Consider the following 27,329-nt stretch of genomic DNA (forward strand, 5'->3'; position numbering starts at 1 on the left):
TGTATTGAGAGTGGTGGGGATGATCAATTTCGTCTGAAAGTTCATACCAAACCTGTCTTCAAAAACATCTTATTTGAGAGCACTGTTATGTGATAAAGCCGAGTTCAAATGGACAGCTGATCATGAGCAAGAATGGGGACGACTGAAGACTCTCCTCACCACAGAGCCTGTGTTGACGTTCTTTGACCCAAGGAAAAAAATAAAGATTTCGACTGATGCATCGAAAGATGGACTGGGGTGCAGTGCTACTGCAGGCGGAGGGAGATAATTGGAGGCCAGTCGCATATGCCTCAAGAACGATGACTCCGTCTGAATGTCGATACGCACAGATAGAAAAAGAGTGCCTGGGTTTAGTGTATGGAGTGGAGAGATTTCACAGTTATGTGTACGGCTTACCGACATTTCTGGCAGAGACCGATCACAAGCCGTTAATAGCCATCATTAAAAAGAACCTGAATCAAATGTCTCCAAGAATTCAACGACTGATGATGCGACTGCAGAGGTATGACATGGAGCTAATTTACACTCAAGGGAAGTATCTAGTTCTGGCAGATGCTCTGTCCAGAGCTGCGGAACAGAGAGGAAAAAGTGAAAGTTCCACAGAGGCTGATGTGACGCAGCATGTAAACATGGTAGCTGAAGCTCTTCCAGTCACAGATAAAAAACTCAAACAAATTGCAATGGAGACTGAGAAAGATAAATGTCTGCAATTGGTCATTACACATCTGAATGAAGGTTGGACTAGGGGAGAATGTGCCCAGTACTACAACATCAGAACAGAGTTGAGTGTTGTCAAGGGACTTCTGATGAGACAGAACAGAATCATTATCCCCCAGTCACTGCGAAAGGAGATGTTGAAAAGACTGCATGAAAGACACCTTGGAGCAGAAAAGTGTAAAAGACGGGCTAGAACTGCAATCTATTTGCCCGGGATAAACGCAGACATCGACAGGATGGTGTCAACCTGTGATACTTGCTTGAAGCATCATGCTAAGCAACAGAAAGAGCCAATGATTATCCCTGATCAACCAGATGAACCATGGCAGAAAGTTGGGACTGACTTATTCTTCCTGGATGGACGAAACTATTTGCTAGTGATAGACTATCTATCAAACTATCCAGAGATGGCATTGCTTCCCAATACCTCTGCTGCTTGTGTAATAACACACATAAAATCCATCTTTGCGAGACACGGCATTCCGCATGTGGTTTGCAGTAATAATGGACTGTGCTACAGTTGCAAGGACTTCCAGAAGTTTGCTGAGGAATATGGGTTTCAACATGTGACGTCGAGCCCATTATATCCGCAGTCGAATGGAAAGGCAGAGAAAGGCGTACACATAGTGAAACTATTACTCAAGAAAGCAGTGGACAGCCAGGCAGATCCTTATTTAGCTCTGCTGAATTACCGTGCTTCTCCATTAGAACATGGTGAGTCTCCTGCTGAAATCCTGATGGGTCGTAGATTACGAACCACACTTCCTTGCTTAGCAACACCAAACAAGAAGAAGGGCCTGAAAAGAAAACAAAAACACCTGAAACAGAGGCAAAAAGCTAATTATGATGAGCCATCAAAAAGCCTAGAACCACTCTCCAATAATGACAGAGTAAGACTTGAGGATTGCGGTACCTGGACTAAAAGAGCCACAGTCCTGGAGGAGGTGAACCCAAGATCCTACACTGTCAGGACAGAGGATGGTCAAATCCTGAGGAGGAATCGGAGGAATCTGTTAAAAACAAAAGAGACAGTGCTAGAGGATACATGTGACACAGACTGTGCAGATTCTACAACAACATCCAAAACACTTCCAGTACTGGATAACAAAGAGCCAGTTAAAGAGAACTGATCAGATTTGCATTCACCTGTACTGAGAAGATCGAGACGCACAGTAAAGCCTCCAGATAGACTGGATCTCTGAATATTGCTTAAACATATCATAAGCATTTGACTTTTCATACAAGAAAAAGAGGAAATGTAATCGGTTGATTATTAATACTCTGATAGTAATGTAAATAATTGTTGAGATTGTTGTTTGATGCATCTTGTAAGATGTGTACAGTTGCTTGCTTAGTGGTTAGCTAATATATAAGTCATCAGTTGTAATAACTTGTCTTTATGTCTAATGGAAAGGGGATGTAGTGATAGTGTGATTGTAGATGTTAGTACAGAAACTTACCACTAGGTGTCAGTAGCATTACACTGACCTCTACGAGTGTTGAGACTGGGAATCAGTGAAGTAGAAGTTGTTGATGTTCATGCTTGCATCCTGTGAGTTAATAAAAGACAGTTCTGATATAAAACAGTTTCTTTACTGAAATAAGAAACATTACACTGCGTACTCTTTCAGCGTCCAAAACTACCTCTATTACCTTTCCTATTGGTTTATGGAACTGCCAATCCGCTGTAAACAAGGCAGATGTCATCACTGCTATTGCAAAACATTCTGGTCTTTCTCTTTTAGCACTTACTGAAACCTGGATCAAACCGGAGGACACTGCCACACCGGCTGCCTTCTCTAATAATTACACTTTCTCCCACAGCCCACGCAAATCAGGGAGGGGCAGAGGAACCGGTCTACTTATTCCTAACGACTGGAAATTTAAACAGCTAGCACCTTCTTATAAAAACAACACCGCCTTTGAGTCTCATGCTGTCACTGTCATCCACCCTGTTAAAACACATGTTGTAGTTATCTTTCGTCCCCTAGGGCACCTTGGACTCTTCTTGGAGGAATTGGATACACTTCTGTCATCATTTCCCGAGGATGGTACTTCTCTGGTGGTACTTGGAGACATCAACATCCACCTGGAAAACAAAAAAAGGCTGCTGACTTTAACAACCTGAGTGCGTCGTTCGACCTCAAGCGGGTCCCAACTTCAGCGACTCATAAATCTGGTAATCAACTTGATCTCATCTACACACGCCATTGCTTCACCCATCACTCCCATGTCACCCCGCTGCACACGTCAGATCATTTCCTCATAACTCTTGATCACGACTTAACTTCTCCAGACACTACACATGCCTCCGCACTGATCACATTCTGACGCAACCTACTTTCACTCTCTCCCTCCCGCTTATCCTCTGCAGTCACTGCTAATCTCCCACCCCCTTAACAGTTCTCTCTACTTGATGCTAACACCGCCACCCACACCCTTTGCTCCACATTAACCTGCTGCTTAGATCTAGGCCATCCCGTGCATCTCCTTCTGCCCCCTGGTTATCTGATGTTCTCCGTGAGCATCGCGCCTCTCTCAGGTCTGCTGAGAGAAAGTGGCGCAAATCAAAAGAACCCACCGACCTCTCTCTCTACCAGTCTATTCTCTCTTCCTTCTCTGTGGTTGTCTCCTCTGCGAAAACCCAGTACAACCACGCTACAATCAATAACTCTGCTGACCCTCATACTCTCTTTAAAACCTTTTCTACTCTCCTGCGCCCGCCTACCCCTCACCCCCATCAGACTTAACAGCTGACGACTTTGCATCGTTCTTTGTAAAGAAAACGATCACCATCAGTATTCAATTCTCTGCGCCACCGCCTATGGACCACAGCCAATCCCCAGCCACATGCTTGTTCCCCTCGTTCTCTCTCCTATCTGAAGAGGAAGTTTCCAAGGTAATTTCTTCAATCCACCCGACTACCTGCCCTCTAGATCCCATCCCCACCCATCTCCTCCAGGCCATCTCTCCATCGGTTGTCCCCTCTCTAACTCACATTATAAACTCGTCTCTCACCACGGGCTAACTTCCTATACTCTTCAAAGAGGCCCGTATTACCCCACTATTAAAAAAATCTACTCTTAATCCTGCACTGTTAGAGAACTACAGACCGGTATCCCTACTTCCCTTTGCTGCTAAAACACTAGAACGTGTTGTATGTAACCAGCTGTCATCCTCACCCAGAATAACCTCCTGGACAGCAACCAGTCTGGGTTCAAGACCGGTCATTCCACTGAGACTGCGCTGCTCTCTGTCATTGAAGCCCGGAGACTTGAAAGAGCTTCCTCTAACTCATCTGTTCTCATCCTACTGGATCTATCTGCCACCTTTGACACCGTTAACCATCACATCCTCCTGTCCACTCTCAATGCTATGGGGGCCTCCGGAATGGTGCTACAATGGTTCAGGTCTTGCCTCTCGGGTAGGTCATTTAGAGTATCTTGGAGGGGTGAGGTGTCCCAACATCTCGACACAGGTGTCCCTCAGGGCTCAGTGCTTGGTCCGTTGCTATTCTCTGTATACATGACATCCCTTGCCTCTGTCATTAGAAACATGGCTTTTCCTATCACTGGTATGCGGATGGTACACAACTCTACCTGTCTTTTCGCCCAGATAATCCGACTGTTTCTGCACGCATCTCAGCCTGCCTAGCCGACATCTCGCTCTGGATGAACGGCCATCACCTACAGCTGAACCTTTCAGAAACAGAACTGCTTGTAATCCCGGCTGATACAAAGACTTATCACAACCTTTCCATTCAACTGGGCTCATCAACCATCACACCTTCCAGAAAGGCAAGAAACCTGGGAGTGGGGATCTATGATCAGCTCAACTTCACAGATCAAGTTGCCTGCACTGCCCGGTCCTGTAGATTCATCCTCTGCAATATCAGGAAAATTAGACCCTTCCTATCAGAGCATGCTACGCAAGTCCTAGTGTAGGCTCTAGTCCTGTCCAGACTGGACTACTGCAATGCGCTACTTGGTGGACTTCCAGCATGCACAACCAAACCTCTACAGATGATCCAGAATGCTGCGGCAAGAGTTATCTTTAATGAACCGAAGAGAGCACACGTCACTCCTCTACTCATTAAGCTACATTGGCTCGCTATAGTCGCTCGCATCAAATTCAAGACTCTGCTCCTGGCCTACAAGACCACCACTGGTTCAGCACCACCTTATCTTCACTCCCTAATACAGACATATGTACCCGCCAGATCCCTATGCTCTGCAAACGGACGCCATCTTGTGGTGCCATCCCACAAAGGTAAAAAATCTCTCTCCCGCACCTTCTCCGGATCTGTTCCACCTATGTGGAATGATCTGCCAGCTGCTACAAGATCTGCAGATTCTGTAGCCATCTTTAAGAAACACCTGAAAACACATCTCTTCCGCCAACATCTTACTGATCTGTTCTGACTCTAAAAAAAAAAAAAAGTATGAATGAATGGTTCTGTATACTGTGTTAGGCTATATGAGACCAGTCTTCTTTTTGATTGCACTTATGCTTTTGTTGTACTTGTGCTTTCCCAATTGCTTCCATTACCTACCCCACTTGTAAGTCGCTTTGGATAAAAGCGTCTGCTAAATGACTAAATGTAAATGTAACTTGTAACTTTTAAAAAAAGCGCAGGGGCGGTGTTTCTTTAAAGTCTTTTCAACTTGACTCATTGATGTGAACTCCGCAGCTGCTGCAGCTTGTTCTTTAACTGTTCACTTTCACCTCAGCTGTTCTTTGATTGACAGCAACCTCTGTTCATCCTTCTGCATGCTGTGGATGCATTCTGTCGGCTGGACGAGTGAGTTGGCATGGACAGCACCTCGAATTTCTTACAAACGTACTCGTTGGTAGCCGGGGTTTGAGTCTGTCATTGCTAGAAATCCTCATTGTAGTTGTCGAAGTAGAAATAGGGCTGTATGGAGTCGTAATCGTAGTTTTTATACGGCAAACTCGCTATTACCGGCATTATGACATTGAGATGAAGAAAAGGAGAAAATTTATATAAATCAAAGTGCAAAGGTTTATTTTGTGGACAAAATTTATAAAACAAGTTTAAATACATTTGTTAAATTCAGCTTGTAAATATGACTACAGCAGACATCTAATACACATAAATGTCAACATGTGTAAATGGAGCGACTACACCTTGAAGCCGCTGTTACAACCAAAACATTAGCTAAACGCATCTTTGCATTTAACAAAGCAAAAGCTCATCCAACCTTGGCATGTTAACATTTATCCTCGTAGATCAGCAATGTATTTATTATAATGTCATCAGAAAGTGCCGTCTAGTCTGCAGGCAAGCAGCATATTTTCACTGCTGCTACTTATATTTCTAATACTGCCTTTTGTTTAATCATCTTGTCATCAAATTACTAGTTACAGCAAGATGTAGGTATTGCAGCAAATGGGAACACAGTCATAGTTGATGTAATTTACTACTATACCCTTGCTCTCCACTGTGAACTGCCACTATATTTAAGTTACTTAAACAACAATGTTTTTTAACACTACACAAACCTTTAAACAAAATACCAACCAACAGCACAATTATAACTAAATCAAATGATGTTGTCCTGGGTATTACTTTTATGTCAATTTCAAAAATATGGTATATTCAAAATGGGGTTTACTGTACTTGACTCATCCTCAGGGTTGTTGCTAGAAGGGATACAACAACGGAAGTGGTGCAAAATCTCACCATATAATTACCAGAAATTCCATAGCTTATGCCTACACCTACCCTAAACCCGAGCTATAAATAATAAATATATATATTAATTAACTGTTTTCAGCGTGACAACAAATCATACGGTATTGAAGTCTGCATGCCCAGTGAAGGTAGCTGTTTCCTTTCTAGTCAAAACCCACCCTCAGACACTGTGCTCATTAGGTTATTAATGGGTTTAAATAAGACAATTAAGATCATTATGTGATTTGTTGATATCTAATGTGGCTGGTTAGAGCATATTGTATTTCTCTGTGTTCTGCAGCAAACTCAGAGAGAAGCTCCTCCAAAAGATGCCTTTTCAAAGTTTGAGAGAGCACTTCTCAGATTACTGCTTGACGCTGATTATATAGAATTTGTCTGTCGTCAGCAGTAGCTTTACCTCATGCAAGCACTCTGTAGATATGTGGAAATACCCATTGATATCATTCAGGCTCTGCAAGAGGTGTTTGAAATTGTCAGACAGCCACCATATTCCACATGCAATGGTGGATTCCACTACTGGTCTGAGAGGACGTCCAAGGTTTGCAATTGAAAGAGAAGAGTTAGCAGAGAAGCTGCAGACGAACCTTCTTGTGCATCACATTGAAAAAATGATGGGTGTTTCCACGAGAACCATCTTTAGAAGGATGAAAGATTTTGGCCTATCCGTCTCAGACTTGTACAGCAGCATCACAGATGAGGAGTTGGATTACTCTGTTCGAGCAATTAAGGATGATATGCCTGCATCTGGTTACAGAATGGTCAGAGGGAGGTTGTTGTCTTTATGTATACGTTTGCAATGGCACAGAATAACTGCCTCAATGCACAGAGTTGATTCAGTTGGAATCCTTTCAAGACTGGCCAGGTTGGGATGTGTGGTGAGAAGAACCTACTCTGTTCGGGGGCCCCTTTCTCATGTCCACATAGATACAAATTACAAATTGATACGGTAAGAGCTTAAGTTTAAGCATGTATATAAATGTCCTCTTAATTTATACATGGTCACATGTGGTTTGCCACTGCAAGGGCAATCAGCCATCCTTCCTGTCTCCTTCTAGTCTTACGCATTTTATATTAGATATTGCAATTTGTTGCTAGTGAGCAGAAAATCTAAATTGAACAATACAAAGAAAGCAATTGTCTTTTGAATAGGTACAACATCATAATATTTGGTGGTGTGGATGGTTACTCCAGGAAGGTATGTTTACACTCGGTTTCTGTAAAAAATCAGTTTGTATTTGATTTGCAATGTTATCTAGTATGAAGATAAAGTCCAGTCACTATGATTCCTGTTTATTAAAAAGTAGGCCGTAATACAATTGATTCCAGTGTGTTACATTTCCTCCTTCCTATATTTGCTTACTGTTGCACTTTTGTCCCTTTCCTTTGTTTTTTGAGGTTCTGTACTTGAATGCAGCAGACAATAACCGTGCATCAACAGCATACAGCTTCTTCTCAGTAGGAGTCCAAAAATTTGTTTTACCATCAAGGTGAGTAATACTAGAGAAAGAGCTTTTCAATTTTAATGTCCGTAAATGTATTTCAAGATTTTTTTTAAATCAGGGTCAGGGGAGACCATGGAGTGGAGAATGTACAGATTGCCTGGTTCTTGTTCACTTCAAGAGGCACTGACCGGGGAAGTTTCATTTCAGGTAAAAGCGTCCATAATCTGAAGTTTCTGAAGTTTCTAAAATGAAAGGACTTTGCAATTTCAGTAACTACACAATATAACATCTGTAGGTAGCTTTACAGTCCCCTTTAGGTGACAAAATATTTAACATTTATCATTATACTTCACATCAAAATTCTTGTTCACAGAATTGATTTTAAAGTAAAAAAAAAAAGGATTTAAGAGCGTCTTTGGGGTGATGTCAGAATCATGGTGACCAACAAATACTTAGACATGCTACACTCCCTGGAGTCTGAAGGACTGCTTGACATATCAGTGTTTGAGGACCTTTTCAGTGTGCACTACACTTTTCTCTCAAGACTTCAGGCAGACTTGGACACATTTGCAGAAGACTGGAATCGTCATCCACTCTCAACAGAAGGCAATTGAAGCACAGAGCATCTGTGGCAGATTGGACTGATGCACACAAATATTGACTAGTTGGACAGTTATGAGGTATTGTGACCCTGCTGTAGTACCTCTGTCATCACACTGCTGTTTATGCATACATTAAGTGGATTTTTTTACAATGTCTTTAACTGCTTTTACTTAGGACATTGAAGAGGCAGATCTAGACTGGGACGTAGCAGCATCATATGATTCCTGTGAAGATTTGGGAGTTGTTGTTCCAGAATTTGAATGTCCTTTGAGTTCAGATGGGTTGAATGGTCTTGAAGACCTGCAGAATTTAGCTGGTTCTAATACCCCTGCCAAAGAAATGTATTTGCTTTGTCGGGAGTTTGTTTCAACAAATATTGTGTAATTTAAAAAAACACAAAGCGAAAAGATTGCATATTGTCTTTATTTAGCATCGAAACTTACTGTACATTGAGAATGTCTATTAAATCTTTTTAAAACAATTTAGCAGTGTTTTTTTTAGCAGTGTTCTCAGCTCAAGACAATGCCAAATGCCTTGCCGTTTTCCTCCGTGAAGAGACTGGCGCTATATCGTGTCTGCAAAGAAGCATACAATGAACAGCCACATTTCCTTTTAAAATGGAAAAATATTATGCATTATTTTGTAATTTTCAGCACATGGATATAGGATTCAGACCCAGTGACCCACCCATGCAGCCCAGCCTATGAGCGCTAAATGAATTAACATACTGTATACTTAAGAAAATAAAGTGAGGCCCTTGATCGATGTTAAGGGTTATTCCAAGATGTTAATACACAAAAATGATCTTACTCTCACTGAAACTCTCATCAGAACGTATGTGTCTTGCCAACATAATTATGTCTTAACTGAATGCTTGGTGAACTGCCGGAGGAAATATTTGTTCCGAATGCCTTAACTCTCGATGTCAATCAAACAAATTCATTTAAATAAACATAGATAAAAATACCTATAGAGGTGGGTTTTAAATTGGTGCGTGCCAAATTTGGTGGAATTGGATGCACTAATTTGATTTCAGAAAATATCCCAATGTATATTTTTTTGTAATTTTCAATTTTATTTACATCTGAAACCTCTTGGTTTTGAATGTAAAAATTCACTTGATAAAAAGATTTTAATACAAATCTTCATTCCACTAATCAAAACACAGTAACAGCCACTACAATGATTTAATAGCTTCTCACTGGCTCGATTTAAAGTTTTAGATTACAAGTTACAATTTTTTTTAAAACCAGTTCTGTTGGGTAAAACATTGCTGAGGAAAAATATGTTTACAGAAAAATCTGACCATACCATTGTTCTGCTACAGGATTAATTGAAAACTTTGACACACATTGAATGGCTCAAAATGTCCCGTTTTGAAGGGCTCTGAATATGTTTCTGATGTAAGAATGAAATACTTCTAACACAATGAGTCAAACTTGAATGGAACCCAAACTGTTCCTTTAAGTGGACGGGCCTTGAAACTGGATACTGCGCAATTTCGGTAAGTTCATCAAGGCAAGACTCCAGTGACGGTTAGAATAAGCTAACAGTACGGGAGTATGGCGGATGGTGGCAACCGATACAGTAGACGAATTAACGATCTTCGAGACAAAATGAACGCCCAGTTCAATCGGGTACTTAATGAAGACCCCCAGAGGAGGAACAGACCAGTTTTCTGGATAGGTATGTGACCCCATTTAAGTAATTATATGTATTTGGGTATTTTAATATAATAAATATATATAAATATATATAAGTAATTTTTACCAGTTATTTAATAATCAAAATTTTTATTTATTCATTATTTACTTAATCACCAATGCACACGTGGTAAAGAAATGTCAATAATCACAGAAATAATAAAGTATACTTTAACGATATACTTGCATATTTAAACGATACACACATTTGTGAATGAAATGCTTATTCTGTAAAGAGTTATCACAGGGATAAGGTGTTTTTGTATGCAAAACCAGGTAGCCAGATAGCATTTTAGCATGTCTGGTTCCATCGCACAAATCTAGGGGTGGGTACCAATAGAGGGTATGCATCGACGTCATTTCCCACGAGAGGGTGGCAAAACACCCATCCTATTGGCTGAGAAAAATAGGAGATATAAAGAAACTGGGAGAAAAACACGCAATTATTTGCTGAAATTAAAAGCAGTTGGACTCGACGGTGATCCATTCGGCTTCACTACGACTTATAGGAATGTTTTGCCACCCAGGGGGCCGCGCACAGGCGGACTCACGTGGTGTTGACGTGGTAAAGTGACGATACATCCATACCCTCTATAGACCAATTTGGAGTCGACGTCACGGTTATGTCACTGGTTGTATTAAAACTGTGGAAAACAAAGCAGCAATGAGTGAAACGGAGGAGACAATTGCTTTAAAAACTTGTTTTTGTTGTTGTTGAATGTCAGAGTAGGAATGTTATTATTATTTTAATATTATTATTAGTTTAATAATTTACACCATTTTTTGGTATGCTGAGTTACAATTTTTTTTTACATTTGTAATGTAATTCTTAAAAAAAACTGTTATTGAACATTACTCATAAAGAGTATGTCAATGCACCACACAAATTGTACGCAGTAGGGCTGTGTTCATAACTTGTCTTTTAGTGAGTGAAGGCATAGCAGTACATCATGATTAACCGCTAACATAATTTACTGCTAATAAGACTTAATTAAATTATTAAGGAATGTACATTCTCCAAAGGCATCTATTTGCCACAATACTTACATTATATAAATTATACACAGTTGTCTACAAAACTTGAGGAGACGTACTCTAAAATTGCTGTTTTGAAGGGGGCATAGATGTTGTATAAGGCTGTTGGTAAGATATTGAAGCTTCCTATTTTTAGCTTTTGTCTTATGTTGTCTACTGTCAAATTTGACTGACTTCAAGTATTACCTCTTTACTATCTTTTTCTTTAAGGTGAATCTGGACAAAGAATATTTTGTATTGTTCCGCCTGAGGCAGAAGGTTATACAGGTGCTTACCTCAATACAGTTGCACGTGGGAAGTCAACACTGTACATAGTACCAATCCAAGGAACTCTTGATACTTTAACTCTCCCCTAGTCTGCAAAGGAGTTTGAAAAAATGGCAAAAGCAGCATGCGATACGTGTTCAGAAAACATGCCAGTCCAGTTATTAGCGGCACATGTGATATTTTGCAAGACAGTAGAACTCTCCTCTGACTCTGATGAACAGTCAAGAAGTATTTTACTCTTGATTCTAAATGAGTACATCGATAAGACTTAAGTTGACCTATGGATAATAGATTTATTTTGTTCATTTTCTTGCAGACTTCTTGTTTGTCTTCCCCAGATAACAGTCCTGTCATGGCTGTTATTTTGCAAAACTCCCCAGATGACATTCCTTCTATTGACACATCTGAGACAGTAAGTGTGTCTGTTAAACAGCAAATATGAATTCAGACATGTTCTTAATTATATCATGTTTACTGCTATTTATAAAGGTTACACTCTAAATGTTTTATTGATTTATTTTACACTTTAAGTACTCCAGCTATTTAGATCTTCCTTCATGTTTCAAGGGTTCTGACAAAGTAAGACTATAACATTCATATAGGCATTCATGCAATTCTCCTTTCACCTGAACTTTTGACCAATTTGACAGACTAACATAAAGGCACCATCTTATTATTGGCTTTTTTATGTGGTTACCATTAGAACAACTTGAAAACAAGCTAGTTCTTTCTCTGCCGAACAAGAATTCATTGCACATATTTTATACAAATTTAACAAATACAAATTTATAAAAGTTTTGAATAGAGATGTTTGGTTTTAAGTATTAGAGGAAAGGCCACAGGGTATTGGTGTGAACATAATAATAATAATGTTTTTATTAATGGGTTGCATTCAAGACAGCCTGTCCCATTTGTGAGCAGTCCCATTGATGTTGTGGAAATCCATGCGAGCTACTGTGGTGAAAGGTATTCCTCAGTGTTTCCATGCGTTATTTTCTGAAGCTACATTTAAATATCATACAATGATTTCATCTTGTTATGCTAGTAACAGTATCAAACCTTTAGTATGGCTAAAACATGTTACAGTAGATCGATATTCCCACAGATTTTGGGATGAAACAGAGGACATTGATTTTGATAAAAAAGAAGCTGATGAAACAGAGATCTATCCAAATCAATTTAAGATGCATTAAAAGGTATCAAAACCTTCTTCAGATTATTTGTTCCCTTTCGAGAGCCGGCACTTCGACATTGCAGAGAACCGCATATGAAACTCCTCCCCTTTTTCACTTTTCCGGAAGTCTTATTGAATAAAGCCAGTAAAAAAACTGGCCAATTGTCGCAAGAATGCAACAGCATGCAAATACTGACGAATCCAGACTGTATAAATACAGTGCATGTGACGACAATCCTCAGAATCTTCTTTTTCACGCTGCCATCATTGAAGACGCAACTGGATACTTCTTCACCGCATCTGATGGCTTCTTTCTGTTGTCTTTGCGCGGGTCCCATTGACCCGCAGGATACGCACGAGCACTGCATTGCCTGCCTGGGCCTGGCTCATGTGGAGGCTGCATTCTGCAAGTCCGATTGTGCGCACTGTGCGGACATGCCGGCGCGTGTCTTGAGAACTCGCAGGAACATCGCTCGTGGAATAATAGGGTCGAAGCTCACTGCCACCAACGAGTCGCTGGTGAGTCTACCCATTCCAGGGGGGAGCGGCGACGACACGGCTCCGGGCCTCCGTCCTCTGCCGTCACCCCATTCCCCGGTCCTCTACGTCGATGAGAGTCTTCGTCCCCCGCCTTCCGTCGCGGGTGCCATTTCCTTCGACGATGAGGATGAAGATAACTCCATGTCCATCTCAGCTTCGGACAAGGACTGTGCAGGATCGGAGCGGGATCGCCCCGACCTAGAGAGCACCCCGGACCTCCACGAGGAGTTTATAGAACGCCGTTAGCAAGCTCGACATCACCTGGAGTTCACCTGAGGAGCCGGCAAAAAGTAAGCTTGACTCGTGGTACCTTCAGCGGGGCCGCCGTCAGGCCACATCAAAGAGGAGTGCGCCATTTTTTCCAGATGTCCACGAGCACGTGGTGAAATCGTGGTCTGCTCCTCAGCCGGCGCGCATTCACGCTGCTACACAGCCTATGTTCGCGCACGTGGTCGGAGTGGAGGCCCACGGCTACGTGCGCATGCCACCCGTCGAGGAGACCCTCGCCGCACATTTTTGCCCTTCCACTACCTCGTTGGGCTCGGACCCAGGCCTGCCGTCTGCTTCTGAGGAAACTTTTTCCCACGCGATCCCCTTCGGTGCCACCTTGGGACTTAGCGCTGGTGTTGAAGGCTCTCTCTTCTCCCCCATTCGAGCCTTTGGACACGGCTTCCATAAGAGGGCTCACTCTAAAAACTGTTCTCCTTCTTGCCCTTGCTTCGGCTAAGCGCATAGGGTATCTACAAGCGCTCTGTCGGAGCTGATTTCATTCGTTTTGGAACCGGTGACTGCAGCGTCACTCTCTGGCCGAAATCAGGTTATGTGCCAAAATCTATGTCTACCCCATTTAGAGCACAGGTCATTTCTTTGCCCGCTTTGTTTTCTGAGTCGTCAGACTCGCAGAATGCTAGCGCTCAGAGAGCGGTCTGCCCGGTAAGGGTTTTACCGGCTTACGTTGATCCCACGGCTGGCTTTCGGCAGTCTGAACAGCTCTTCGTCTGTTTTGGTGGGGGAACTAAAGGTCGGGCTGTATCAAAGCAGAGGCTCTCTCACTGGGTGGTGGACGCCTTTACCTTTGCCCTTTTTAGAGGGATTCCGTGCTGGCTCTTACTGTTGAGGTGTCTACCCCGTTTTAGCGCAGCCCACTGCATTTGTTGGGTTTGGATATGTAAATTTAACAGGAGCCCGATCTAGCAGTTCATTGGCCTGTTCAGTGATTTAGCAGTTCATTGGCCGGTTTAAGCCAATCAGATGTTGACGCTTAGGGTGACCTCGCGAATGGTTAAAATTGTATGCTTCCCATGCTTGTGTTTTTTTCTGGCTGATTTTGCAAGCTCTCACGGCGGGATTGTACTACAGTTCCATATGCGGTTCTCCGCAATGTCAAAGTGACCGCTCTCGAAATGGAACGTCTCAGGTTACTTTCGTAACCTTGGTTCCCTGAGAAGCGGGAACGAGACATTGCGTAGATCGCTGTGTTCGCCGCTCACTTACAAATAATGGTAGATAACGTTGCTATCTGCAACTCTGTTTTGTTGTATAATAAAAATTATGCAATAATTACAAAATAATTAAAATAAATACAATTACAAAATAATTAAAATGACGACAATTTATTGAGAAATTACAGCTCTAACCTTGCCCTAGACCTAAACCTAATGAATGAAAATTAATTTTAAATCTTAAATCAATTTCATTTAAAACAAATGCTTTTATGATCTCTAATGTGCTAGAAAAAGCTTTAAGTGCCATTTCGGCAAGAGGTTAATTAGACCCGGTCTCCAGTGCCAACTCAGTAGACTTTACAGCCTACGCCACTGCAGTCTATGGTTTACATCGCATCATTCTTTGCACGTTCTCCGTTCACATATCAATCACATGTTGATGGGCGGAGCTAGTGCAAATGGTCTCTGCAAATAAGGTAGGGTATTTTTACTCTGTGTAAATCGACACTCAGATAGTTTAATTCGGTCTCTTTTAATCAATTATTGCAGGTTAACATAATTTGGTTTCCCATGAAATATGAGCTTCTCCCAAACGCAGTCCACAAATGGCATCTATGCAGCTATTAAACAAACAATAACGCAAATATTAACACTTTGAAAATAGTAATTATAGTAAGTTCTCTCACTTCGAGTGTTTAAATTACAACATTCTTAATTTTATTCAATGATTGTTACTTACAGGCATAAATCAAGATTCTTATTTTGGTGACTAAGAGACACATAGTGGTGAAAAGTACATGCTGTATATCTAATTCCTGTAATGCTATTTCTTCCTGTTGGATATGTTGTCATGGAGGAATTCCATAAAAAATAGCAAATTAATTAAGTAATTAATTAATTAAGTAATTGCTCATTTTAATAAATTTGAGTCAGATGATTACAACATACTCAAACTTTAATTTACTATTCCAATAAGAAAGAATACACTTACTTTCAGTTGTCAATATAAAAACATTAAACTGGTTTTACGTTCAGGCAGACGCGCGCGTTTTGGACCCTATGGAACGCCGTTACAGAAACAATACACTCAATGCGATTTTTAAAGTATCAATGTTACGCCGCTAGTTTTAAATGTAAATGTAAAAGGTTTTCTAGGCGACCTGAATTCAGCGTGTTGGTGTGTTTGAAAAATGCCCTGTGTCATGAATGCCAACATCATAGAGTCGACCCAGTAACCAGTTCTTATCAGGACGCCGAGTTGAAGTATCTTCTCAGTGCTGTTTTTAGCGAAAGCGACGACGGATCACACGATAACTTGCTATCAAGTGTTTGCAGAAAGTCAGCTAGCGACGATACGAAACTCAACAAGTCCACACAGACAGACAGACGATCGTGAAAAAGACAGAGTAAAAGAGCTTCACATGGCATCTTCATCTGCACTAGTTACGGAAAACGACTTGAAGAGAAATCCAGGTCAGTGACAAAATCAACATCCCAAAATAAATCATCTACTTAAAAATATAGATTCAGATAAATGACAAACGGTTATTTGCTGACTCGAGTCCAGCACAACATCAGGCTTGTTTTATTTAGCACGTGTTAATCTCAAGATTTATCATGTTCGAATCCGTTTTGTAATTCCCCTTAATCTTCCTGTTAACCTTCCGTGGCTCAGTGGTAAGAGCATTGTAAGAGCACTGGTTCGATCCCTGCTGTTTTATTTACTTACTTTAACACATTTTCATTCTGTTGAATCGCACTTGATGAACTGAACCCCTCAACATTATATCCTTATTTATTATATGCTTTATTATAAAATAAGATTATTTTGTTAAATTGCAAACATCACTGCTATCGATGTTCATGTGAGACAAAGAAATAAGATCAAGTGTTCCTTCTGTATTTTCTGTTTATAGGACAATTTTCATCGCTTTATAAAGAGGGCAAAATTATAGGATCGGGAGTCTGTGGCAAAGTGTATGAGGGAACTGGCAGATCCAAAGGCCAAGAGGTAGAAACGCCTTCGCTTTATTCATCAAACATTTTAAAGTGGTTGAAGATTCTTCACATGTGTAATTCCATACACGTTAAGTGTTATGATCCAGATATGTTGATATACCTCTGTAAAGCTGACATGTGGTGATTACTCATTGCAGTTTGCCATCAAACATATTGACCGTGTGCCTTACAGTGGATCATCTAAGAAGATTGTGAGTTGACAGGATTTCATTTGTAAAGTGGGGTCCAAAAACTTTGACAAATTGAGAGGAAATCTGAAAGATTCTGCACTTAAGTATTTCTAGGTTGCAAATCAGATAAGCAAATTTGACATGTAACACATTTTGCCAAAGATTTCTATTTGTTGTGAAAGATTCTGTTTGAAACATTTTAATAGCACGCTGAACAGGAAACGTCAGGGTTTGGGCACATCGTGCATCTTTCATTAAAAGAGGGGAATTCCAAATAAGGTAATTAGGAAAATGCATTTGTGTGCATCAACACAAATGATTTTTGAAAATAGAAAACCCTGCCTACCGTCTGCTAATCTTTTATAACCTTTTTTGCCAGCCTGGACATGACTAGCCTCTGTTGAGCGAAGTGGCTATAAATCTGCAGCTACTCAAACTAGAGAAATGCCCCAACATTGTAGAAATGTCAGACTGGTTTGTATAAGATCGTAAACACATCGTCATTTTGGAAAATCCACATCCCTTCAAGATCATAATGGACATCTGAAGGAAACGGAGGCCCATCATCTCATGCGTCAAGCAGTGAATGCAGCCAAACACTGCATTGAACACCATATCACCCACGGTGACTTACACAACCAAAACGTCCTGACCAACACAAAGATGATGGAGCTCAAATCAATTGATTTTGGATTCAGCCATCTAATCCCAGTCCATACATGTGAAGGGGAGATGGAATAGACTCAATATTGTCCAAATGTACAGTAATGAAGTGATCCCATTATACTGTGACTTGAAGGACGTTTGCTAATGAAATGTTTGCTCACTTTCGCTTGCGTTACAGAGCGAATTAAAGGGGTTGCGAAGATGGTCTTTAATTTGGGTCGTCTGCTCTTAATGATGACAACAATTAGTCAGGTCAACAGTCAGTGCAGCACATATTGTTTTATCTAGATGGTGTTTTAGAGACACTTCTTTGATTTAGTCAGATGAGTTAACACTCACTGACTCTCCTGCTTTAGCAGGTACATTTTTTAACTGTTCAGTAATAAAGTAATATTTTTGCCCACAAAAAAATCTTGGTGGGTACCAAGACCCCCTACATGAACAACCGTAGGGCAGAGAAGATCAGCCAGATAAGGCAGGAGCTGCGGGTCCTGAAGCGGCAGTACAAGGAAGCGCGAGACAAGAAAAGAGATGCACTATCAAAACTTTGTGGCATCCTGAGGAAAAAGCTTGCCACGCTACAAAGGGCAAAATGGCACTGACGGCAGGGGAATGAGAGGGCCAAGAGACGGTCTGCCTTCATTGCGAACCCCTTTGGAGTCACCAAGCAGATGCCTGGGCAGAAACAAAGTGGCCACTTCGTTTGTCCCAAAGAGGAGATCTACCACCATCTCCGCAATACCTACAGTGATGCGGCTCGGGAGGACAACCTAGTTCCCTATAGACCTTTGATAGATCCCCCAGGACCCATCACGGACTTCAACAGGAAGGAGCCCAGTTGGAAGGAGGTTCAGGAGGTCGTCAAGGTAGCCAGAGCCAGTTCTGCTCGTGGACCAAGTGGACAGCCATACAAAGTGTACAAGAGGTGTCCCAGACTCCTTCAACGGCTTTGGCAGATCTGAGCAGGTGAGAAGCCTAAGCTCCAACCAAGGGGGGCAGTGGGACTCCTTGGAACCGCGCCAGACTGGCAGATGAAGGCTGACCTTGGGAAGCAGCTTAGATTCTCAGAGCACATCATGGAAACCACCCGTAGACCAGACATAGTTCTGTTCTCAGATTCAACAAAACAAGTGTTTCTTTATTACATGTGTTACATTTAATGTTTCTTTTTTGTAACGCTCTGTCTGCCCTTAGGGGCCGGCATGGCGTTTACCAGTTTGTGTTTGTAGTGGTGTGGCCAAGAACAGGCAGGACAGGTAGTGAACAGAATGAGAAGATTTATTTCTCCCAAAAAAAAAGATACAAGGGCAGATAAAAATGTAAATAATTTCCAAAAATAAAGTCAGAGACTTAAGATGGAAGTTGACTGAAACTAATACAAATTAAACAGGTCTAGAAAAATAAATAAATCTCCCTTGTTAAATAACAAGAAAACAAAACCACTAATGTCAGCAGACCATGATCTTACTGTGCCTGGACAAAGCTGACTCACCTCTGATCTTTCCACCACTGTTATATACCTTTAGCTTCTACCAAACAAAAAAAAGAGGTAAAAATCAAATAACACTTTCCCCAATTAACAATAATATTTACAACAAAATGTACACTGTGTCGTAATTAACATAATGCAATCAATTACTTGAAGCACAATACCAAAAACTACTCCAAACAAACAAAACACAATGAAACTAAATGAAATGAAATAACAAAATCCCCCTCCGAATCGAATCATGATGGTACAGTTCAATTTCCTCCGGAAAAGCACAAGTTGAGGCTGAAGCCCCGCCTCTCCCTTTGTTTGCTGCCACATGGAATGCGGCCGTTCAATCCATGGACCAAAGGAATCTAGGACTCAGGTAGAGTTAAACAGCAAAGAAGAATATTAGTGTGCACCCTTCTACATCTTCAAAACTTTAATAAACTGTTAACCTGTCAACTTGTCCTGTGTTTATTATATTAAGAGGATTTAAATAAAGTAAACCATATTGAATTAAACTTCAAAATAACTAATTCAAACTATGGTAGTTAACCATGTGAGGTGAGCTACGCACCCGTCACAGTGTGATTTATATAATTCCTTACAGCTGTGGACCCTTTACGATGCTCTTAAAGGAAGACACTTCGTTACACTCAAGGGGCGAGACTGGAGCGATCGTCCGGGCAGAGCTTTGCTCTTTTGTTACCTGATTAATTTCTTCCCATTCAATGTTTGTTCCTACCGTATGTTATTTAAATAAACCCTAGACCGAGCTTTGTGTTGTCTCCCTCTTAATGTTATGGCAGTGGCCGTAACACTTCTGGACCTGACAGTCCCCTGGGAGGAGCGTATGGAAGAGGCCAATGAGAGGAAGCGTGCCAAGTACGCTGACTTAGTGGAGGAGTGCCGGATATGGGGGTAGCGCGCCTAGTGTGCGCCAATCGAGGTGGGCTGTAGAGGCTTCGCAGCACGATCTCTCTGCAGAGCATACAGTCTGCTTGGCATCACAGGAGCACCTCAGAGAAAGGCGATCAAGAACTCAACAGAGACAGCTGAGAAGTCCTCTAGATGGATGTGAATCAAGAGGGGTGATCCGTGGGTACACGGCACTTATACACAAGTCGGGACTTGATCAATCTCGGCTGGGTCGCCTGGGTGAGGTTGTATGATGTTGAAAGACCCAAACATCCAATGACCTCAGGGTCCATCACTGATGATGTGTAAGTGCATCAAAAGATATATATTTAACCAATATATTTTCTATTTTTTTCTTTCGTTCTTTTAAACAGTGTACAAAAATGTACGTGTTTTCCTACAACTTTTTAAACAATAATAAAATGTTTATTTTATATAGCGCCATTAATAGTTTCCTTCTCAAAGCGCTGCGCAAAAATCAAAACAATAAATCACACATTAATAAAGCAGCACAACAAAATACTGTTAAAAACAAAGCAAAAGATACAGTCAAATAAAAGCAGTTCTGAAATAAAATATTTTAAGACGGGTTTTATAAGTGGCTAGAGAGTTTGCCTCTCTGATGTTTATCGGGAGAAAGTTCCAGATCTTAGGAGCATAAGCAGAACATGCTCCATCACCCATGGGGTGAAGCAGTGTCTTGAGCACATTTAAATGATCATACTGAGAAGACCATAGATTTCTACAAGGTTTGTAAGGAATTAAAAGATCAGACAGGTATTGAGGAGCCAGGTCATGCAATGCCTTAAAAGTTAACAAAAGGATTTTAAAATCAATACGGTATTTGACAGGGAGCCAGTGTAAAGACTCAAAAACTTGTGAAATATGATCACTGGATCTAGCCCCAGACAGAATTCTAGAGTTTTGTACATATTGTAATTTGCTAATTGAGGTTTAGATGCTCCAGCAAGAAGTACATTACAATAATCAATATGTGAGAAAACAAAACAATTTTATCAACCTTTCAGCAACTGAGATGGACAGCAAAGGACGTAAACGAGTAATATTTCTCAAGTGGAAAAAGGATGTCTTTACAGAGTTCTGAATAAAAGGCTCAAATGTTGGCGAGGCATCAAAGATGACTCCAAGTTTTTTAGTTTGCTTTGAAACTCCAGAGCAACACCATCAGTAGACATTGTCATAGGGCCGGCATTGTGCAGTTGATGGGGAGAGTTTAAAGACAAAAAATTGCCAGACATCCGGTTCTTGATCACAGTAACACAGTTAAGAGAGATACACAGTGTCCACATTTTGGCCTGATCTTGAATGAACATTAATCGGTCTGTCATCAGCATAAAAATGAAAATTAAGATTGAGCGATTTTAGTTATCCACCAAGTGGATAAATATACATGCTGAGAAGTAGATGACCCAATACTGACCCCTGTGGAAAACCATTATATAAGGGACTGACCTTGGATCTATAGCCACCCATACACACAAACTGTCTGCGATCATTAAGATGAGACCTGAACCAGTCTAGGACTGTCTCTGACAGACCAAATACATATTCAAGGCGATTAAGTAGCACTGCATGGTCAATGGTATCAAAAGCTGAGCTAAGATCAAAGAAAATGAGAAGGGATTGCGAGACAAAATCAGAGGCTATTAGTAAATCGATAGTAACTTTGAGCAACCCAGCCTCGGTGCTGTGCAATTTCAGGATCCAGAATTTCAACAATCCAGATTGATGGGGCTCAAGTAGATTATTTTCTATTGGGTGGTTGTTACCTCTAAGAGTTTAGCCAGAAATGGAAGACTCGAGATTGGGCGATAGTTAGAAAGTGAGTTCAAGTCAGTGCTTTGCTTTTTTTAAATGGGAGTGACTGCAGCAGTTTTAAGTGGTACAGCCACCACATAAGTTGACAAATAATCATTTATTATAGCCATCACTGAAGGATAAAAATAATCAAAGCATGATTTGAAGAGACTTACAGGGGAGAAGGTTGAGTGTGCAGGTGGACGTTTTCATTTGAGAGACTTGCCTGCAGAGTGTCTCAGATTGTACTGGATTAGATTTAGAAAATTGCCTAGCGGAGAAGGTTAATGAATTAACAGTTGAAGCAGCAGACACCAAAGAACTGCATATGAGTTTGTGGACATGAACTGAAGAAACTGAATCTGATCAGACTCTGGAGGCATCTGCATTGAGTAAACTGTTAATTGTGTGGAATAGCCCTCTAGGATTATTTTGATTATTTTAAATAATACATGAATAAAATAATGATCTTGCAATATCAATATCCACTATAATGTGCCAGGCGGTCCCTCCAAGCTTGATAAATCACGCTTAAGCCAGTACAACGCCACTTTTGCTCAAATTCACGGCATGCAACCTTCTCTGAGTGCAGATCATCGTTATAGTAGGGGACCGACCGTATAAATGAGACATGTGTTTTTACGGGCAAAAGGGGGAAAGACTTCTAAGTCGGATTTGAGAGCATTATTCAATTATGAAATTTTATCCTCAAGGGAAAAAGAGGACATAGCATTTAAAGTAGAGGAAATAGAATTTAAAGTAGAGAGAACTGAGTTTGCAAAAACACCATGATCAATCGACTGCCATTTACAAAATGTAACAGTATGAGCGTACTAATATAGAATATTAATATTATAGAGTGTACTACTATAAAATAAAATATTATTATATTTTAAATGGTATTTTAAACTGAAATACTGAATCGGGTGTGTTTGAATGGGGTCTAGGACCATGTTTGCCCACCCCTCACACACCGTGTGTTAATATCAAACATGGATCATGAGCGTCTCGTGCATAAAACACATTCTTACAACACAATGCTCCTGTTAAAAGAAGTTTCAGCTCGTGTCTACACTGGCCAGCGACGTGATGCATAAAAGACAATGGACTGTATATTTCCACTGATGCGGAGCGATTTGAAGCAATGTGTCGATTTGAAATAATAAAATCGGGGAAAGCAAAAATTGGAATTAATTTCCTTGCAAGATTTGGACGTGTGTATATACAACTGTTGCGGCTGAATACACTTACTAACCTACTGTGTAGTTGAAGTAAACAATAAAGTATGTCCGAATCCTGGTTACGCCCAGCGACTGATACTTGAGATAGTCTTCTATCCCATGAGCCCACGGGACAGGAAAAGTTCATACAGCAGCATGGCGGAGAACTGTGAGGCAGGTGTTTTCAAAAGTGAGTGATACTAGCCAACAACGTGTATCTTTCAGTTGCAGTCGCATTTCTTAAAGTGCTGTAGCGTTGACATGTAAGATGCTACACAGTGAAGTAAATTTGGGATTTTGGGGCTTGATGAATCAGAGAAGCAAACACAATGATACAGACGAGCCAGTCATTAAGCGAATGTGGCAACCACGTTTTTGTATTCTGAAGTCTCCATTTCATCTGTTTACATGGAACATTTAACATTAAAAACATTTAACAAAAGACTAACATTTTTTGATGTTAGTTTCGTCATTTACAGATTTTTGACTCTTTCTACATAAATGACTTTATGAAACAGTGATGAAATATGTATTCTAGACTCTCAGACCTTTACAAAGATACAATGTTTGTCATGATAAGATAAGAGATCACATTAAAAATCTTGAAGTTGGCCTCATGGCTTTCCATTGTTTGATCCCAGTTTTGTCATATATGGATTTTTGACTCTTTCTACATAAATGACTTTATGAAACAGTGATGAAATATGTATTCTAGACTCTCAGACCTTTACAAAGATACAATGTTTGTCATGATAAGATAAGAGATCACATTAAAAATCTTGAAGTTGGCCTCATGGCTTTCCATTGTTTGATCCCAGTTTTGTCATATATGGATTTTTGACTCTTTCTACATAAATGACTTTATAAAACAGTGATGAAATATGTATTCTAGAGTCTCAGACCTTTCCAAAGATATAATGTTTGTCATGATAATGTAAGAATTCACATGCAAAATCTTGAAGTTGACTTCATGGCTTTCCATTGTTTGATCCCAGTTTTGTCATATATGGATTTTTGACTCTTTCTACATAAATGACTTTATGAAACAGTGATGAAATATGTATTCTTGAGTCTCAGACCTTTCCAAAGATACAATGTTTGTCATGATAAGATAAGAATTCACATACAAAATCTTGAAGTTGGCCTCATGGCTTTCCATTGTTTGATCCCAGTTTTGTCATATATGGATTTTTGACTCTTTCTACATAAATGACTTTATAAAACAGTGATGAAATATGTATTCTAGAGTCTCAGACCTTTCCAAAGATATAATGTTTGTCATGATAATGTAAGAATTCACATGCAAAATCTTGAAGTTGACTTCATGGCTTTCCATTGTTTGATCCCAGTTTTGTCATATATGGATTTTTGACTCTTTCTACATAAATGACTTTATGAAACCGTGATGAAATATGTATTCTTGAGTCTCAGACCTTTACAAAGATACAATGTTTGTTATGATAAGATAAGAATTCACATGCAAAATCTTGAAGTTGACTTCATGGCTTTCCATAGTTTGATCCCAGTTTTGTCATATATGGATTTTTGACTCTTTCTACATAAATGACTTTATGAAACAGTGATGAAATATGTATTCTAGACTCTCAGACCTTTACAAAGATACAATGTTTGTCATGATAAGATAAGAATTCACATACAAAATCTTGATGTTGGCCTCATGGCTTTCCATTTTTTGATCTTAGTTTTGTCATATACGGATTTTTGACTCTTTCTACATAAATGACTTTATGAAACAGTGATGAAATATGTATTCTAGAGTCTCAGACCTTTCCAAAGATACAATGTTTGTCATGATAATGTAAGAATTCACATTAAAAATCTTGATGTTGGCCTCATGGCTTTCTATTGTTTGATCCCAGATTTGTCATATATGGATTTTTGACTCTTTCTACATAAATGACTTTATGAAACAGTGATGAAATATGTATTCTAGACTCTCAGACCTTTACAAAGATACAATGTTTGTCATGATAAGATAAGAGATCACATTAAAAATCTTGAAGTTGGCCTCATGGCTTTCCATTGTTTGATCCCAGTTTTGTCATATATGGATTTTTGACTCTTTCTACATAAATGACTTTATGAAACAGTGATGAAATATGTATTCTAGACTCTCAGACCTTTACAAAGATACAATGTTTGTCATGATAAGATAAGAGATCACATTAAAAATCTTGAAGTTGGCCTCATGGCTTTCCATTTTTTGATCTTAGTTTTGTCATATACGGATTTTTGACTCTTTCTACATAAATGACTTAATGAAACAGTGATGAAATATGTATTCTAGAGTCTCAGACCTTTCCAAAGATACAATGTTTGTCATGATAATGTAAGAATTCACATGCAAAATCTTGATGTTGGCCTCATGGCTTTCCATTGTTTGATCCCAGTTTTGTCATATATGGATTTTTGACTCTTTCTACATAAATTACTTTATGAAACAGTGATGAAATATGTCTTCTAGAGTCTCAGACCTTTACAAAGATATAATGTTTGTCATGATAATGTAAGAATTCACATACAAAATCTTGAAGTTGACTTCATGGCTCTCCATTGTTTGATCCCAGTTTTGTCATATACAGATTTTTGACTCTTTCTACATAAATTACTTTATGAAACAGTGATGAAATATGTCTTCTAGAGTCTCAGACCTTTCCAAAGATATAATGTTTGTCATGATAATGTAAGAATTCACATGCAAAATCTTGAAGTTGACTTCATGGCTTTCCATTGTTTGATCCCAGTTTTGTCATATATGGATTTTTGACTCTTTCTACATAAATGACTTTATGAAACAGTGATGAAATATGTATTCTTGAGTCTCAGACCTTTCCAAAGATACAATGTTTGTCATGATAAGATAAGAATTCACATACAAAATCTTGAAGTTGGCCTCATGGCTTTCCATTGTTTGATCCCAGTTTTGTCATATATGGATTTTTGACTCTTTCTACATAAATGACTTTATGAAACCGTGATGAAATATGTATTCTTGAGTCTCAGACCTTTACAAAGATACAATGTTTGTTATGATAAGATAAGAATTCACATGCAAAATCTTGAAGTTGACTTCATGGCTTTCCATAGTTTGATCCCAGTTTTGTCATATATGGATTTTTGACTCTTTCTACATAAATGACTTTATGAAACAGTGATGAAATATGTATTCTAGACTCTCAGACCTTTACAAAGATACAATGTTTGTCATGATAAGATAAGAATTCACATACAAAATCTTGATGTTGGCCTCATGGCTTTCCATTTTTTGATCTTAGTTTTGTCATATACGGATTTTTGACTCTTTCTACATAAATGACTTTATGAAACAGTGATGAAATATGTATTCTAGAGTCTCAGACCTTTCCAAAGATACAATGTTTGTCATGATAATGTAAGAATTCACATTAAAAATCTTGATGTTGGCCTCATGGCTTTCTATTGTTTGATCCCAGATTTGTCATATATGGATTTTTGACTCTTTCTACATAAATGACTTTATGAAACAGTGATGAAATATGTATTCTAGAGTCTCAGACCTTTACAAAGATATAATGTTTGTTATGATAAGATAAGAATTCACATACAAAATCTTGAAGTTGGCCTCATGGCTTTCCATTGTTTGATCCCAGTTTTGTCATATATGGATTTTTGACTCTTTCTACATAAATGACTTTATGAAACAGTGATGAAATATGTATTCTAGAGTCTCAGACCTTTCCGAAGATACAATGTTTGTCATGATAAGTTAAGAATTCACATTAAAAATCTTGAAGTTGGCTTTATGGCTTTCCATTGTTTGATGTTAGTTTTATCATATTTGGATTTTTGACTCTTTCTACATAAATGACATTATGAAACAGTGATGAAATATGTATTCTAGACTCTCAGACCTTTACAAAGATACAATGTTTGTTATGATAAGATAAGAATTGACATGCAAAATCTTGAAGTTGCCCTCATGGCTTTCCATTGTTTGATGATAGTTTTGTCATATACGGATTTTTGACTCTTTCTACATAAATTACTTTATGAAACAGTGATGAAATATGTATTCTAGAGTCTCAGACCTTTCCAAAGATACAATGTAAGAATTCACATGCAAAATCTTGATGTTGGCCTCATGGCTTTCGATCGTTTGATCCCAGTTTTGTCATATATGGATTTTTGACTCTTTCTACATAAATTACTTTATGAAACAGTGATGAAATATGTATTCCAGAGTCTCAGACCTTTACAAAGATATAATGTTTGTCATGATAATGTAAGAATTCACATACAAAATCTTGAAGTTGACTTCATGGCTTTCCATTGTTTGATCCCAGTTTTGTCATATATGGATTTTTGACTCTTTCTACATAAATGACTTTATGAAACAGTGATG

General features: G+C 39.5%; 1 pseudogene; it reads left to right on the top strand.

Annotated features, from left to right (window-relative positions):
• The first annotated feature begins 227 nt into the window (after positions 1-227).
• On the top strand, positions 228-5,117 carry LOC130430705 (uncharacterized; annotated as a pseudogene).
• The last annotated feature ends 22,212 nt before the right edge of the window (positions 5,118-27,329 follow it).

The sequence above is a fragment of the Triplophysa dalaica genome, chromosome 10, assembly GCF_015846415.1.
Source record: "Triplophysa dalaica isolate WHDGS20190420 chromosome 10, ASM1584641v1, whole genome shotgun sequence".
NCBI lineage: Eukaryota > Metazoa > Chordata > Actinopteri > Cypriniformes > Nemacheilidae > Triplophysa > Triplophysa dalaica.